This window comes from Lemur catta, unplaced genomic scaffold, assembly GCF_020740605.2.
Source record: "Lemur catta isolate mLemCat1 unplaced genomic scaffold, mLemCat1.pri scaffold_156_ctg1, whole genome shotgun sequence".
NCBI classification, from domain to species: domain Eukaryota; kingdom Metazoa; phylum Chordata; class Mammalia; order Primates; family Lemuridae; genus Lemur; species Lemur catta.
Window position 1 is genome coordinate 17,368 of NW_025423778.1, and position 13,467 is coordinate 30,834.

Sequence of the window (13,467 nt, forward strand, 5' to 3'; positions counted from 1 at the left end):
CGGGCCTCCGGAACTTCTGACCGACCGGCTCTGAATTCAGGACACAGTCTAAAGTTGTCCAAGGAGATGACCACGTTACCACCCTAGGAAAGGAAAAATTGGACCCTATCCACATATGCAGAAGAAGAGAATCTAAACAGTTGGCTATTCGTTCACGGTAACATAATTCAAGAATCCAGATGCGAAGACATCTAGAGACACTTTTCAAACGTCTAAATCTTTAGAAAATATTCTGAAGGCTTAAGAAGTAGAAACATTCTTTGGAAAGTCACGAGCAAGACCAGGGTGTTGATAGGAAATCCTTCCGTTCGATCCTGCAAGAGACGCTCCAAAAATGTACTACAACAAGGGAAAACACTAATAATATGTGGGAAAGGAAAATCACCTTTCTTCATTTTCCTCACCTCCTACGGTTCTCAAAATAGAATGTTTTCCCCTATGCACGGGAGACCTGTAGAAATCCTAGGGGAGTCCAGCAAGATAGCTCTAGGTGAAATCAACATTCCATCGATAGTTTCGATGTTTCTTATTTCCTCGCCAATACACACTAATGAATGCAATCTTTCAAAAGGATAACACTCAAAGTCACAGAAAATCTACGCGGCACCTACGGGGCAAAGGTGCCAACTTCGATGGAAAACTTAGTAAAAACGTACATGATGGCTCAAATCCATGGAGAGGCTATCCCGTAGTCCTCGATAGACGGACACAGAGTCCCCAAACTAATCATTTCCCCCAAATTAATAAATAATCCAATTTAAGCAGGGTGTATAACTAGAAACTTACTATCTGCTTCTTTCTCTTTTTCTTTTAATTTGGGAAAGGGGTATGTTAAAGAATGATAATAATGATCATGATTATCAGTATGATTATTATATTAAATCGAATTAACCGTACCAAAACCCCACCACTCACCTTATAAAAATGGGAGTTGATGCATATGTCGGAAGCCGCTGTGTATCTTTTTCTCAAGGCGTGGAACCACAGAAACGCTTCTCCCAAACAAATCCCATCTCGACTGTCATCCTTTTCCTGGCTTTTCCTTTGAAAGTTTTTGCTCTCTGTTATAGGACTATCTCATTGAGGTAGTTTGTTAATTTCACAGTTTATAGAATACATGTGGAACGATTCTGGATTCCTTCTGGGTAACTTGTGTGCCAGGGGAAACCTTCTGTTTGGAGAATACTCCTTGCTTACACAGGAAGCTGCAGTTCATCAGCGCTGCTAGAGAATGGCACTGCACGAATCAGTCGAAGTATCTTTATGCGATCTTTGACTAGGTCCGTGTACAAGGGGCTCCCGTGAGGATTACCCTAGATGCTTCCTGGTCACATGTGCCCTATCTTCTCTCTGGTACGTGCTACTCAGAGAATATGCTTGCTCCTGAATTATGCCAGTGTTTATTCATATCCATTTATGCTGCATTGTTTTCCAAATGGTTCTATAATTTCGCCTCCCATATCAGCAGGGTGAGTGCAAGAGTTTTCCTCAAAGCCAACACAGTGATCAGTTTCCTAAGTTTCCTCAATCCGGTGAGTTGGAAACTATATCTGGCTTCATTTTTTATTCCGTATTTCCTTGACTAATAATGAGGACACAGGGCCAAAGGCGCATTAAGCATATAAAACATAGATATTCTGTAACAGTAACATTTTGCCAATTATATGGGCTACAGATACCTTGTCCTGTTTGCAGCTTGTTTTTGATCCTGTTCATGGTATCTTTGGAAACTTTTCATGATGGGAAATTTGAAATAGAAACAAAATCGGACAGAATAGTAGAATATTTTCTCACTCCCCTGACTCAAGAAATCACCAACCCCTGGCCAGATCTTGTTTCCTTTATACCCCTCCTACCTTAAGTTCATGATCCCCTTAATAATATCCCTCCATCGATAAAAAGTCAATATGTTTCTATCAAAGGTAGAGGCTTTCTTCCATTTTTCAGTGTACTCACAGCCACATTATTCCATCTAAAAATTTCACCGTATTAGAGATAACAGCAAGTACTCAATGTTTGCGTTTCCCTGAGACACACACGCTCATTTCAGTTTCTTTGGATCCAGTCCAAATACAGTACCTACCTTGTGAGGGGTTGAGATGTCTTTTGAAAGAGTGTCCATACATCGCGACTAGTCGGGGGCAGCCCCGGTTGTCACCATTTCCCTTTGTTTCCTACCGCTGTCCGCAGTGACCCGAGTTACTTTCGCATTGTGAGGGGTTTCATCGCGGATTTAAACGTATCTAATGTGTTTCAATATCTTGCAATTATTATACTTACTGGCGATCAAACCGTCCTGTGTTTGGCAAACGGGAGTCTACTCATTCTGGTTCCTGTGTCTTTTGACGTGACCCTCGTCCTGTTGGATATCATAGCATCCACGCTTCCCAGTACAAGAAGCGTCCGTTTCCCGCCCCAGACTTCAAGTCAGCCTATGTCTCCAGTAAGTCTTAGGACCGTTTAATAACGATGGTTGGCGGAGACCACGATCTAGATGCTGCTGAAATGCACTACTGTTGAGTTCGCACCTATGTCTCGGCACTTTCCGTGGAAAAACTAAAAATAAATAAATAAATAAATAAATAAATAAAGGAAGAAAAGAAAAAAAAATTACAGGAAAACACATTGAGTTTCCACTGATAATCCAAGTTCAAACGGAGAACTGAGAGGTTTTTTTTACATGACTTGATCGATTTCACCTCTTCCTCTCACACCCAAATTCCCAGTCCCCAAAGACACCAACAGCATTTCTTCTTTGCAGGATCCCACAGAATAATCGTAGCCATGCACCATAGAACCGTGGACTGGTTCCCACTGCATGAAGTAGGAAAGGCGAGGAAGGAACTTTCTACTTTTCCGGCTGCTCCACTGTGAAAATGTAAGAGCTGCCGTCCGCCGAAGCCAGTCTGCTCATGTCCAAGGAGCTCTGAGCCACGTCACACTCCTTTGGAATATTTCCCTGAGCCTTCATGTGGGCTCCTGACGTCTGTAGAATCTCACAAGTCACACATTGCCCTCCCGTTTGTGTCCTCCGTGCTTTGAATAGATGTGCTATTGAGTGTTTGATTTTTGTTGTCATTGGTGTATGTGTTTGTGGCAAAGTGTTGAGTGTTTGGTGTGTATGTAGCAGCTAGAGAGCGAGGCTCTGAAGGCTACTGGGCAGCAGGAGGGCGCGGGGTCGGGTGGGGGGCGCTGGGCCGGGAGGGCCGCGTAGCAGCTCGGCCTCTTGAGGCGTCCGGGGACAGCCGCCGCCGTCTAGGGCCATAGCACCCTGAACGTGCCCGATCTCGTCTGATCTGGGAAGCTAAGCAGGGTCGGGGGCCCGGTTAGTACTTGGATGGGAGACCGCCTGGGAATACCAGGTGCTGCAGGCTTTTGCCTCTTCTTTTGTCCCGCCCGCCGAGGGGACGGGGGTGGGGGCGCCCCGGCGTTCTGTGCCCGCCTCCACTTTCGCCCTCGGCCCCTGGCACTCCCCCGCCCCCCCGCCGGCGCGGCCCGCTGCCCCCGCCCAGGGCGTCCTCCCCTCTCCCCCGCTGCAACACCACCGCCAGGTGGCGGCAGCGGCAGAGCGTCCCAGCCGTTCCGTTCCTGTTCGGCCGGCAGCGGAGCCCCAGCCCTGGGCCCCACACCGGGCCGGGCGGGCGGCGGGATCCCTGAGTGCCGCTGGGTCTCCTCTCCCCCACACCCCGCACCCCCCGCCCCGCACTCCGGGACGTCGCGTACACCCGGCGCGGGACAGCCCACGGCGGCAAACCTTGTCCTGGGCCCCCGGACCCCCGGCCGACCGTGCACTTCCTCTCCGCCGCACACCCGGGCCTCGGGCCCGGGCCTCACGCCGGGCGGGCTCCTCGCCACCGCCGGGGCTCCCGAGAGACACACCGGCGCGCCGCACAGGGCGAGTTTCCGGCCACCCGGGCAGAGAGGACGCACAACAGCACACGGAGCGCACGCAGCCAAACCCAAACCACCCACCGGCCCCCCGACCCGTGGCTTCCCACCCCAAACCCCACCCCACCGGGCCACAGGATAGCGGGCTCTGGCCCGCCCCGCCGCCCCCCGCCCCCGCGCGGGGGCTGCTGCCACACGCAGGCCCTGAGGGGAATCGGGGCAGAAGGGTCCTCCCCAGACGGGGGTGGGGTGGCGGGGTGGGGGGGACACTGCAGGTCTTCAGGACCTCCGGGTGAAGGACCGGCGGCAGGCGCGGCCCTGCCTCCTCGTGCCGGCCCCGCCCCAAAGCCCCTCCCCACCGTGCCCTCGCGTGGGCCGGCGGAGGGCCCTGTCTCCCGCACTCTCCGGCTCTGGCCCTCCGCCCCCACGCGTGGAAGCCTGTCCCTGCGCGCGTGCCCGTGGGTCTGCTCCTCGGGGTGTGGGACGGTGGTGCGCCCGTGGTTTGGGTGGGGGTGGGGGGGTGCGCGCGCGAAACCCGTCAGGCCCCGCCTGGCCCCCCAACCCCACCCCGATACTGGCAGGTGGGCTAGCGATGGGCCAGGGCGGCGGGAGGGACCCGACGGCGCAGGGAGGGACGCGTCCCAGCAGCTCGGCCTCTTGAGGCGTCCGGGGGGCGGCCACCGTCGTCTACGGCCAGACCACCCTGAACGCGCCCGATCTCGTCTGATCTCGGAAGCTAAGCAGGGTCGGGCCCGGTTAGTACTTGGATGGGAGACCGCCTGGGAATCCCGGGTGCCGTAGGCTTTTTGCTCTGCCTCTTTTTCTGTCCCGCCCCCCTGGGCTGGGAAGGGGAGGGGGGGGCCTTCGCCCTCCGCGCCCGCCCCGGCTCCCGCCCCCGGCCGGCCCGGACCCTGCCCCGTGGCCCCTGGAGAGAGGGTCAGATTGGAGATGTGGAGGCTCAGTCCCCGAGGCTGTCGCCCCTCACACACCTGCCGCAGGTCCGGGCCTCCGGAACTTCTGACCGACCGGCTCTGAATTCAGGACACAGTCTAAAGTTGTCCAAGGAGATGACCACGTTACCACCCTAGGAAAGGAAAAATTGGACCCTATCCACATATGCAGAAGAAGAGAATCTAAACAGTTGGCTATTCGTTCACGGTAACATAATTCAAGAATCCAGATGCGAAGACATCTAGAGACACTTTTCAAACGTCTAAATCTTTAGAAAATATTCTGAAGGCTTAAGAAGTAGAAACATTCTTTGGAAAGTCACGAGCAAGACCAGGGTGTTGATAGGAAATCCTTCCGTTCGATCCTGCAAGAGACGCTCCAAAAATGTACTACAACAAGGGAAAACACTAATAATATGTGGGAAAGGAAAATCACCTTTCTTCATTTTCCTCACCTCCTACGGTTCTCAAAATAGAATGTTTTCCCCTATGCACGGGAGACCTGTAGAAATCCTAGGGGAGTCCAGCAAGATAGCTCTAGGTGAAATCAACATTCCATCGATAGTTTCGATGTTTCTTATTTCCTCGCCAATACACACTAATGAATGCAATCTTTCAAAAGGATAACACTCAAAGTCACAGAAAATCTACGCGGCACCTACGGGGCAAAGGTGCCAACTTCGATGGAAAACTTAGTAAAAACGTACATGATGGCTCAAATCCATGGAGAGGCTATCCCGTAGTCCTCGATAGACGGACACAGAGTCCCCAAACTAATCATTTCCCCCAAATTAATAAATAATCCAATTTAAGCAGGGTGTATAACTAGAAACTTACTATCTGCTTCTTTCTCTTTTTCTTTTAATTTGGGAAAGGGGTATGTTAAAGAATGATAATAATGATCATGATTATCAGTATGATTATTATATTAAATCGAATTAACCGTACCAAAACCCCACCACTCACCTTATAAAAATGGGAGTTGATGCATATGTCGGAAGCCGCTGGGTATCTTTTTCTCAAGGCGTGGAACCACAGAAACGCTTCTCCCAAACAAATCCCATCTCGACTGTCATCCTTTTCCTGGCTTTTCCTTTGAAAGTTTTTGCTCTCTGTTATAGGACTATCTCATTGAGGTAGTTTGTTAATTTCACAGTTTATAGAATACATGTGGAACGATTCTGGATTCCTTCTGGGTAACTTGTGTGCCAGGGGAAACCTTCTGTTTGGAGAATACTCCTTGCTTACACAGGAAGCTGCAGTTCATCAGCACTGCTAGAGAATGGCACTGCACGAATCAGTCGAAGTATCTTTATGCGATCTTTGACTAGGTCCGTGTACAAGGGGCTCCCGTGAGGATTACCCTAGATGCTTCCTGGTCACATGTGCCCTATCTTCTCTCTGGTACGTGCTACTCAGAGAATATGCTTGCTCCTGAATTATGCCAGTGTTTATTCATATCCATTTATGCTGCATTGTTTTCCAAATGGTTCTATAATTTCGCCTCCCATATCAGCAGGGTGAGTGCAAGAGTTTTCCTCAAAGCCAACACAGTGATCAGTTTCTTAAGTTTCCTCAATCCGGTGAGTTGGAAACTATATCTGGCTTCATTTTTTATTCCGTATTTCCTTGACTAATAATGAGGACACAGGGCCAAAGGCGCATTAAGCATATAAAACGTAGATATTCTGTAACAGTAACATTTTGCCAATTATATGGGCTACAGATACCTTGTCCTGTTTGCAGCTTGTTTTTGATCCTGTTCATGGTATCTTTGGAAACTTTTCATGATGGGAAATTTGAAATAGAAACAAAATCGGACAGAATAGTAGAATATTTTCTCACTCCCCTGACTCAAGAAATCACCAACCCCTGGCCAGATCTTGTTTCCTTTATACCCCTCCTACCTTAAGTTCATGATCCCCTTAATAATATCCCTCCATCGATAAAAAGTCAATATGTTTCTATCAAAGGTAGAGGCTTTCTTCCATTTTTCAGTGTACTCACAGCCACATTATTCCATCTAAAAATTTCACCGTATTAGAGATAACAGCAAGTACTCAATATTTGCGTTTCCCTGAGACACACACGCTCATTTCAGTTTCTTTGGATCCAGTCCAAATACAGTACCTACCTTGTGAGGGGTTGAGATGTCTTTTGAAAGAGTGTCCATACATCGCGACTAGTCGGGGGCAGCCCCGGTTGTCACCATTTCCCTTTGTTTCCTACCGCTGTCCGCAGTGACCCGAGTTATTTTCGCATTGTGAGGGGTTTCATCGCGGATTTAAACGTATCTAATGTGTTTCAATATCTTGCAATTATTATACTTACTGGCGATCAAACCGTCCTGTGTTTGGCAAACGGGAGTCTACTCATTCTGGTTCCTGTGTCTTTTGACGTGACCCTCGTCCTGTTGGATATCATAGCATCCACGCTTCCCAGTACAAGAAGCGTCCGTTTCCCGCCCCAGACTTCAAGTCAGCCTATGTCTCCAGTAAGTCTTAGGACCGTTTAATAACGATGGTTGGCGGAGACCACGATCTAGATGCTGCTGAAATGCACTACTGTTGAGTTCGCACCTATGTCTCGGCACTTTCCGTGGAAAAACTAAAAATAAAAAAATAAATAAATACATAAATAAAGGAAGAAAAGAAAAAAAAATTACAGGAAAACACATTGAGTTTCCACTGATAATCCAAGTTCAAACGGAGAACTGAGAGTTTTTTTTTACATGACTTGATCGATTTCACCTCTTCCTCTCACACCCAAATTCCCAGTCCCCAAAGACACCAACAGCATTTCTTCTTTGCAGGATCCCACAGAATAATCGTAGCCATGCACCATAGAACCGTGGACTGGTTCCCACTGCATGAAGTAGGAAAGGCGAGGAAGGAACTTTCTACTTTTCCGGCTGCTCCACTGTGAAAATGTAAGAGCTGCCGTCCGCCGAAGCCAGTCTGCTCATGTCCAAGGAGCTCTGAGCCACGTCACACTCCTTTGGAATATTTCCCTGAGCCTTCATGTGGGCTCCTGACGTCTGTAGAATCTCACAAGTCACACATTGCCCTCCCGTTTGTGTCCTCCGTGCTTTGAATAGATGTGCTATTGAGTGTTTGATTTTTGTTGTCATTGGTGTATGTGTTTGTGGCAAAGTGTTGAGTGTTTGGTGTGTATGTAGCAGCTAGAGAGCGAGGCTCTGAAGGCTACTGGGCAGCAGGAGGGCGCGGGGTCGGGTGGGAGGCGCTGGGCCGGGAGGGCCGCGTAGCAGCTCGGCCTCTTGAGGCGTCCGGGGACAGCCGCCGCCGTCTAGGGCCATAGCACCCTGAACGTGCCCGATCTCGTCTGATCTGGGAAGCTAAGCAGGGTCGGGGGCCCGGTTAGTACTTGGATGGGAGACCGCCTGGGAATACCAGGTGCTGCAGGCTTTTGCCTCTTCTTTTGTCCCGCCCGCCGAGGGGTCGGGGGTGGGAGGGCCCCGGCGTTCTGTGCCCGCCTCCACTTTCGCCCTCGGCCCCTGGCACTCCCCCGCCCCCCCGCCGGCGCGGCCCGCTGCCCCCGCCCAGGGCGTCCTCCCCTCTCCCCCGCTGCAACACCACCGCCAGGTGGCGGCAGCGGCAGAGCGTCCCAGCCGTTCCGTTCCTGTTCGGCCGGCAGCGGAGCCCCAGCCCTGGGCCCCACACCGGGCCGGGCGGGCGGCGGGATCCCTGAGTGCCGCTGGGTCTCCTCTCCCCCACACCCCGCACCCCCCGCCCCGCACTCCGGGACGTCGCGTACACCCGGCGCGGGACAGCCCACGGCGGCAAACCTTGTCCTGGGCCCCCGGACCCCCGGCCGACCGTGCACTTCCTCTCCGCCGCACACCCGGGCCTCGGGCCCGGGCCTCACGCCGGGCGGGCTCCTCGCCACCGCCGGGGCTCCCGAGAGACACACTGGCGCGCCGCACAGGGCGAGTTTCCGGCCACCCGGGCAGAGAGGACGCACAACAGCACACGGAGCGCACGCAGCCAAACCCAAACCACCCACCGGCCCCCCGACCCGTGGCTTCCCACCCCAAACCCCACCCCACCGGGCCACAGGATAGCGGGCTCTGGCCCGCCCCGCCGCCCCCCGCCCCCGCGCGGGGGCTGCTGCCACACGCAGGCCCTGAGGGGAATCGGGGCAGAAGGGTCCTCCCCAGACGGGGGTGGGGTGGCGGGGTGGGGGGGACACTGCAGGTCTTCAGGACCTCCGGGTGAAGGACCGGCGGCAGGCGCGGCCCTGCCTCCTCGTGCCGGCCCCGCCCCAAAGCCCCTCCCCACCGTGCCCTCGCGTGGGCCGGCGGAGGGCCCTGTCTCCCGCACTCTCCGGCTCTGGCCCTCCGCCCCCACGCGTGGAAGCCTGTCCCTGCGCGCGTGCCCGTGGGTCTGCTCCTCGGGGTGTGGGACGGTGGTGCGCCCGTGGTTTGGGTGGGGGTGGGGGGGGTGCGCGCGCGAAACCCGTCAGGCCCCGCCTGGCCCCCCAACCCCACCCCGATACTGGCAGGTGGGCTAGCGATGGGCCAGGGCGGCGGGAGGGACCCGACGGCGCAGGGAGGGACGCGTCCCAGCAGCTCGGCCTCTTGAGGCGTCCGGGGGGCGGCCACCGTCGTCTACGGCCAGACCACCCTGAACGCGCCCGATCTCGTCTGATCTCGGAAGCTAAGCAGGGTCGGGCCCGGTTAGTACTTGGATGGGAGACCGCCTGGGAATCCCGGGTGCCGTAGGCTTTTTGCTCTGCCTCTTTTTCTGTCCCGCCCCCCTGGGCTGGGAAGGGGAGGGGGGGGCCTTCGCCCTCCGCGCCCGCCCCGGCTCCCGCCCCCGGCCGGCCCGGACCCTGCCCCGTGGCCCCTGGAGAGAGGGTCAGATTGGAGATGTGGAGGCTCAGTCCCCGAGGCTGTCGCCCCTCACACACCTGCCGCAGGTCCGGGCCTCCGGAACTTCTGACCGACCGGCTCTGAATTCAGGACACAGTCTAAAGTTGTCCAAGGAGATGACCACGTTACCACCCTAGGAAAGGAAAAATTGGACCCTATCCACATATGCAGAAGAAGAGAATCTAAACAGTTGGCTATTCGTTCACGGTAACATAATTCAAGAATCCAGATGCGAAGACATCTAGAGACACTTTTCAAACGTCTAAATCTTTAGAAAATATTCTGAAGGCTTAAGAAGTAGAAACATTCTTTGGAAAGTCACGAGCAAGACCAGGGTGTTGATAGGAAATCCTTCCGTTCGATCCTGCAAGAGACGCTCCAAAAATGTACTACAACAAGGGAAAACACTAATAATATGTGGGAAAGGAAAATCACCTTTCTTCATTTTCCTCACCTCCTACGGTTCTCAAAATAGAATGTTTTCCCCTATGCACGGGAGACCTGTAGAAATCCTAGGGGAGTCCAGCAAGATAGCTCTAGGTGAAATCAACATTCCATCGATAGTTTCGATGTTTCTTATTTCCTCGCCAATACACACTAATGAATGCAATCTTTCAAAAGGATAACACTCAAAGTCACAGAAAATCTACGCGGCACCTACGGGGCAAAGGTGCCAACTTCGATGGAAAACTTAGTAAAAACGTACATGATGGCTCAAATCCATGGAGAGGCTATCCCGTAGTCCTCGATAGACGGACACAGAGTCCCCAAACTAATCATTTCCCCCAAATTAATAAATAATCCAATTTAAGCAGGGTGTATAACTAGAAACTTACTATCTGCTTCTTTCTCTTTTTCTTTTAATTTGGGAAAGGGGTATGTTAAAGAATGATAATAATGATCATGATTATCAGTATGATTATTATATTAAATCGAATTAACCGTACCAAAACCCCACCACTCACCTTATAAAAATGGGAGTTGATGCATATGTCGGAAGCCGCTGTGTATCTTTTTCTCAAGGCGTGGAACCACAGAAACGCTTCTCCCAAACAAATCCCATCTCGACTGTCATCCTTTTCCTGGCTTTTCCTTTGAAAGTTTTTGCTCTCTGTTATAGGACTATCTCATTGAGGTAGTTTGTTAATTTCACAGTTTATAGAATACATGTGGAACGATTCTGGATTCCTTCTGGGTAACTTGTGTGCCAGGGGAAACCTTCTGTTTGGAGAATACTCCTTGCTTACACAGGAAGCTGCAGTTCATCAGCGCTGCTAGAGAATGGCACTGCACGAATCAGTCGAAGTATCTTTATGCGATCTTTGACTAGGTCCGTGTACAAGGGGCTCCCGTGAGGATTACCCTAGATGCTTCCTGGTCACATGTGCCCTATATTCTCTCTGGTACGTGCTACTCAGAGAATATGCTTGCTCCTGAATTATGCCAGTGTTTATTCATATCCATTTATGCTGCATTGTTTTCCAAATGGTTCTATAATTTCGCCTCCCATATCAGCAGGGTGAGTGCAAGAGTTTTCCTCAAAGCCAACACAGTGATCAGTTTCTTAAGTTTCCTCAATCCGGTGAGTTGGAAACTATATCTGGCTTCATTTTTTATTCCGTATTTCCTTGACTAATAATGAGGACACAGGGCCAAAGGCGCATTAAGCATATAAAACGTAGATATTCTGTAACAGTAACATTTTGCCAATTATATGGGCTACAGATACCTTGTCCTGTTTGCAGCTTGTTTTTGATCCTGTTCATGGTATCTTTGGAAACTTTTCATGATGGGAAATTTGAAATAGAAACAAAATCGGACAGAATAGTAGAATATTTTCTCACTCCCCTGACTCAAGAAATCACCAACCCCTGGCCAGATCTTGTTTCCTTTATACCCCTCCTACCTTAAGTTCATGATCCCCTTAATGATATCCCTCCATCGATAAAAAGTCAATATGTTTCTATCAAAGGTAGAGGCTTTCTTCCATTTTTCAGTGTACTCACAGCCACATTATTCCATCTAAAAATTTCACCGTATTAGAGAAAACAGCAAGTACTCAATGTTTGCGTTTCCCTGAGACACACACGCTCATTTCAGTTTCTTTGGATCCAGTCCAAATACAGTACCTACCTTGTGAGGGGTTGAGATGTCTTTTGAAAGAGTGTCCATACATCGCGACTAGTCGGGGGCAGCCCCGGTTGTCACCATTTCCCTTTGTTTCCTACCGCTGTCCGCAGTGACCCGAGTTATTTTCGCATTGTGAGGGGTTTCATCGCGGATTTAAACGTATCTAATGTGTTTCAATATCTTGCAATTATTATACTTACTGGCGATCAAACCGTCCTGTGTTTGGCAAACGGGAGTCTACTCATTCTGGTTCCTGTGTCTTTTGACGTGACCCTCGTCCTGTTGGATATCATAGCATCCACGCTTCCCAGTACAAGAAGCGTCCGTTTCCCGCCCCAGACTTCAAGTCAGCCTATGTCTCCAGTAAGTCTTAGGACCGTTTAATAACGATGGTTGGCGGAGACCACGATCTAGATGCTGCTGAAATGCACTACTGTTGAGTTCGCACCTATGTCTCGGCACTTTCCGTGGAAAAACTAAAAATAAAAAAATAAATAAATAAATAAATAAATACATAAATAAAGGAAGAAAAGAAAAAAAAATTACAGGAAAACACATTGAGTTTCCACTGATAATCCAAGTTCAAACGGAGAACTGAGAGTTTTTTTTTTACATGACTTGATCGATTTCACCTCTTCCTCTCACACCCAAATTCCCAGTCCCCAAAGACACCAACAGCATTTCTTCTTTGCAGGATCCCACAGAATAATCGTAGCCATGCACCATAGAACCGTGGACTGGTTCCCACTGCATGAAGTAGGAAAGGCGAGGAAGGAACTTTCTACTTTTCCGGCTGCTCCACTGTGAAAATGTAAGAGCTGCCGTCCGCCGAAGCCAGTCTGCTCATGTCCAAGGAGCTCTGAGCCACGTCACACTCCTTTGGAATATTTCCCTGAGCCTTCATGTGGGCTCCTGACGTCTGTAGAATCTCACAAGTCACACATTGCCCTCCCGTTTGTGTCCTCCGTGCTTTGAATAGATGTGCTATTGAGTGTTTGATTTTTGTTGTCATTGGTGTATGTGTTTGTGGCAAAGTGTTGAGTGTTTGGTGTGTATGTAGCAGCTAGAGAGCGAGGCTCTGAAGGCTACTGGGCAGCAGGAGGGCGCGGGGTCGGGTGGGAGGCGCTGGGCCGGGAGGGCCGCGTAGCAGCTCGGCCTCTTGAGGCGTCCGGGGACAGCCGCCGCCGTCTAGGGCCATAGCACCCTGAACGTGCCCGATCTCGTCTGATCTGGGAAGCTAAGCAGGGTCGGGGGCCCGGTTAGTACTTGGATGGGAGACCGCCTGGGAATACCAGGTGCTGCAGGCTTTTGCCTCTTCTTTTGTCCCGCCCGCCGAGGGGTCGGGGGTGGGAGGGCCCCGGCGTTCTGTGCCCGCCTCCACTTTCGCCCTCGGCCCCTGGCACTCCCCCGCCCCCCCGCCGGCGCGGCCCGCTGCCCCCCGCCCAGGGCGTCCTCCCCTCTCCCCCGCTGCAACACCACCGCCAGGTGGCGGCAGCGGCAGAGCGTCCCAGCCGTTCCGTTCCTGTTCGGCCGGCAGCGGAGCCCCAGCCCTGGGCCCCACACCGGGCCGGGCGGGCGGCGGGATCCCTGAGTGCCGCTGGGTCTCCT

General features: G+C 51.8%; 2 non-coding genes and 3 pseudogenes across 2 annotated transcripts; all 5 read left to right on the forward strand.

Annotated features, from left to right (window-relative positions):
* The first annotated feature begins 3,253 nt into the window (after positions 1–3,253).
* LOC123629494 lies at positions 3,254–3,374 on the forward strand (annotated as a pseudogene).
* A 1,199-nt stretch (positions 3,375–4,573) lies between these two features.
* LOC123629503 lies at positions 4,574–4,692 on the forward strand. The gene has a single exon (XR_006732096.1). It is a non-coding gene; the product is annotated as a 5S ribosomal RNA (ribosomal RNA).
* Positions 4,693–8,142: 3,450 nt separating this feature from the next.
* LOC123629495 lies at positions 8,143–8,263 on the forward strand (annotated as a pseudogene).
* A 1,200-nt stretch (positions 8,264–9,463) lies between these two features.
* On the forward strand, positions 9,464–9,582 carry LOC123629480. The gene has a single exon (XR_006732085.1). It is a non-coding gene; the product is annotated as a 5S ribosomal RNA (ribosomal RNA).
* Positions 9,583–13,045: 3,463 nt separating this feature from the next.
* Positions 13,046–13,166, forward strand: LOC123629496 (annotated as a pseudogene).
* Positions 13,167–13,467: the final 301 nt, after the last annotated feature.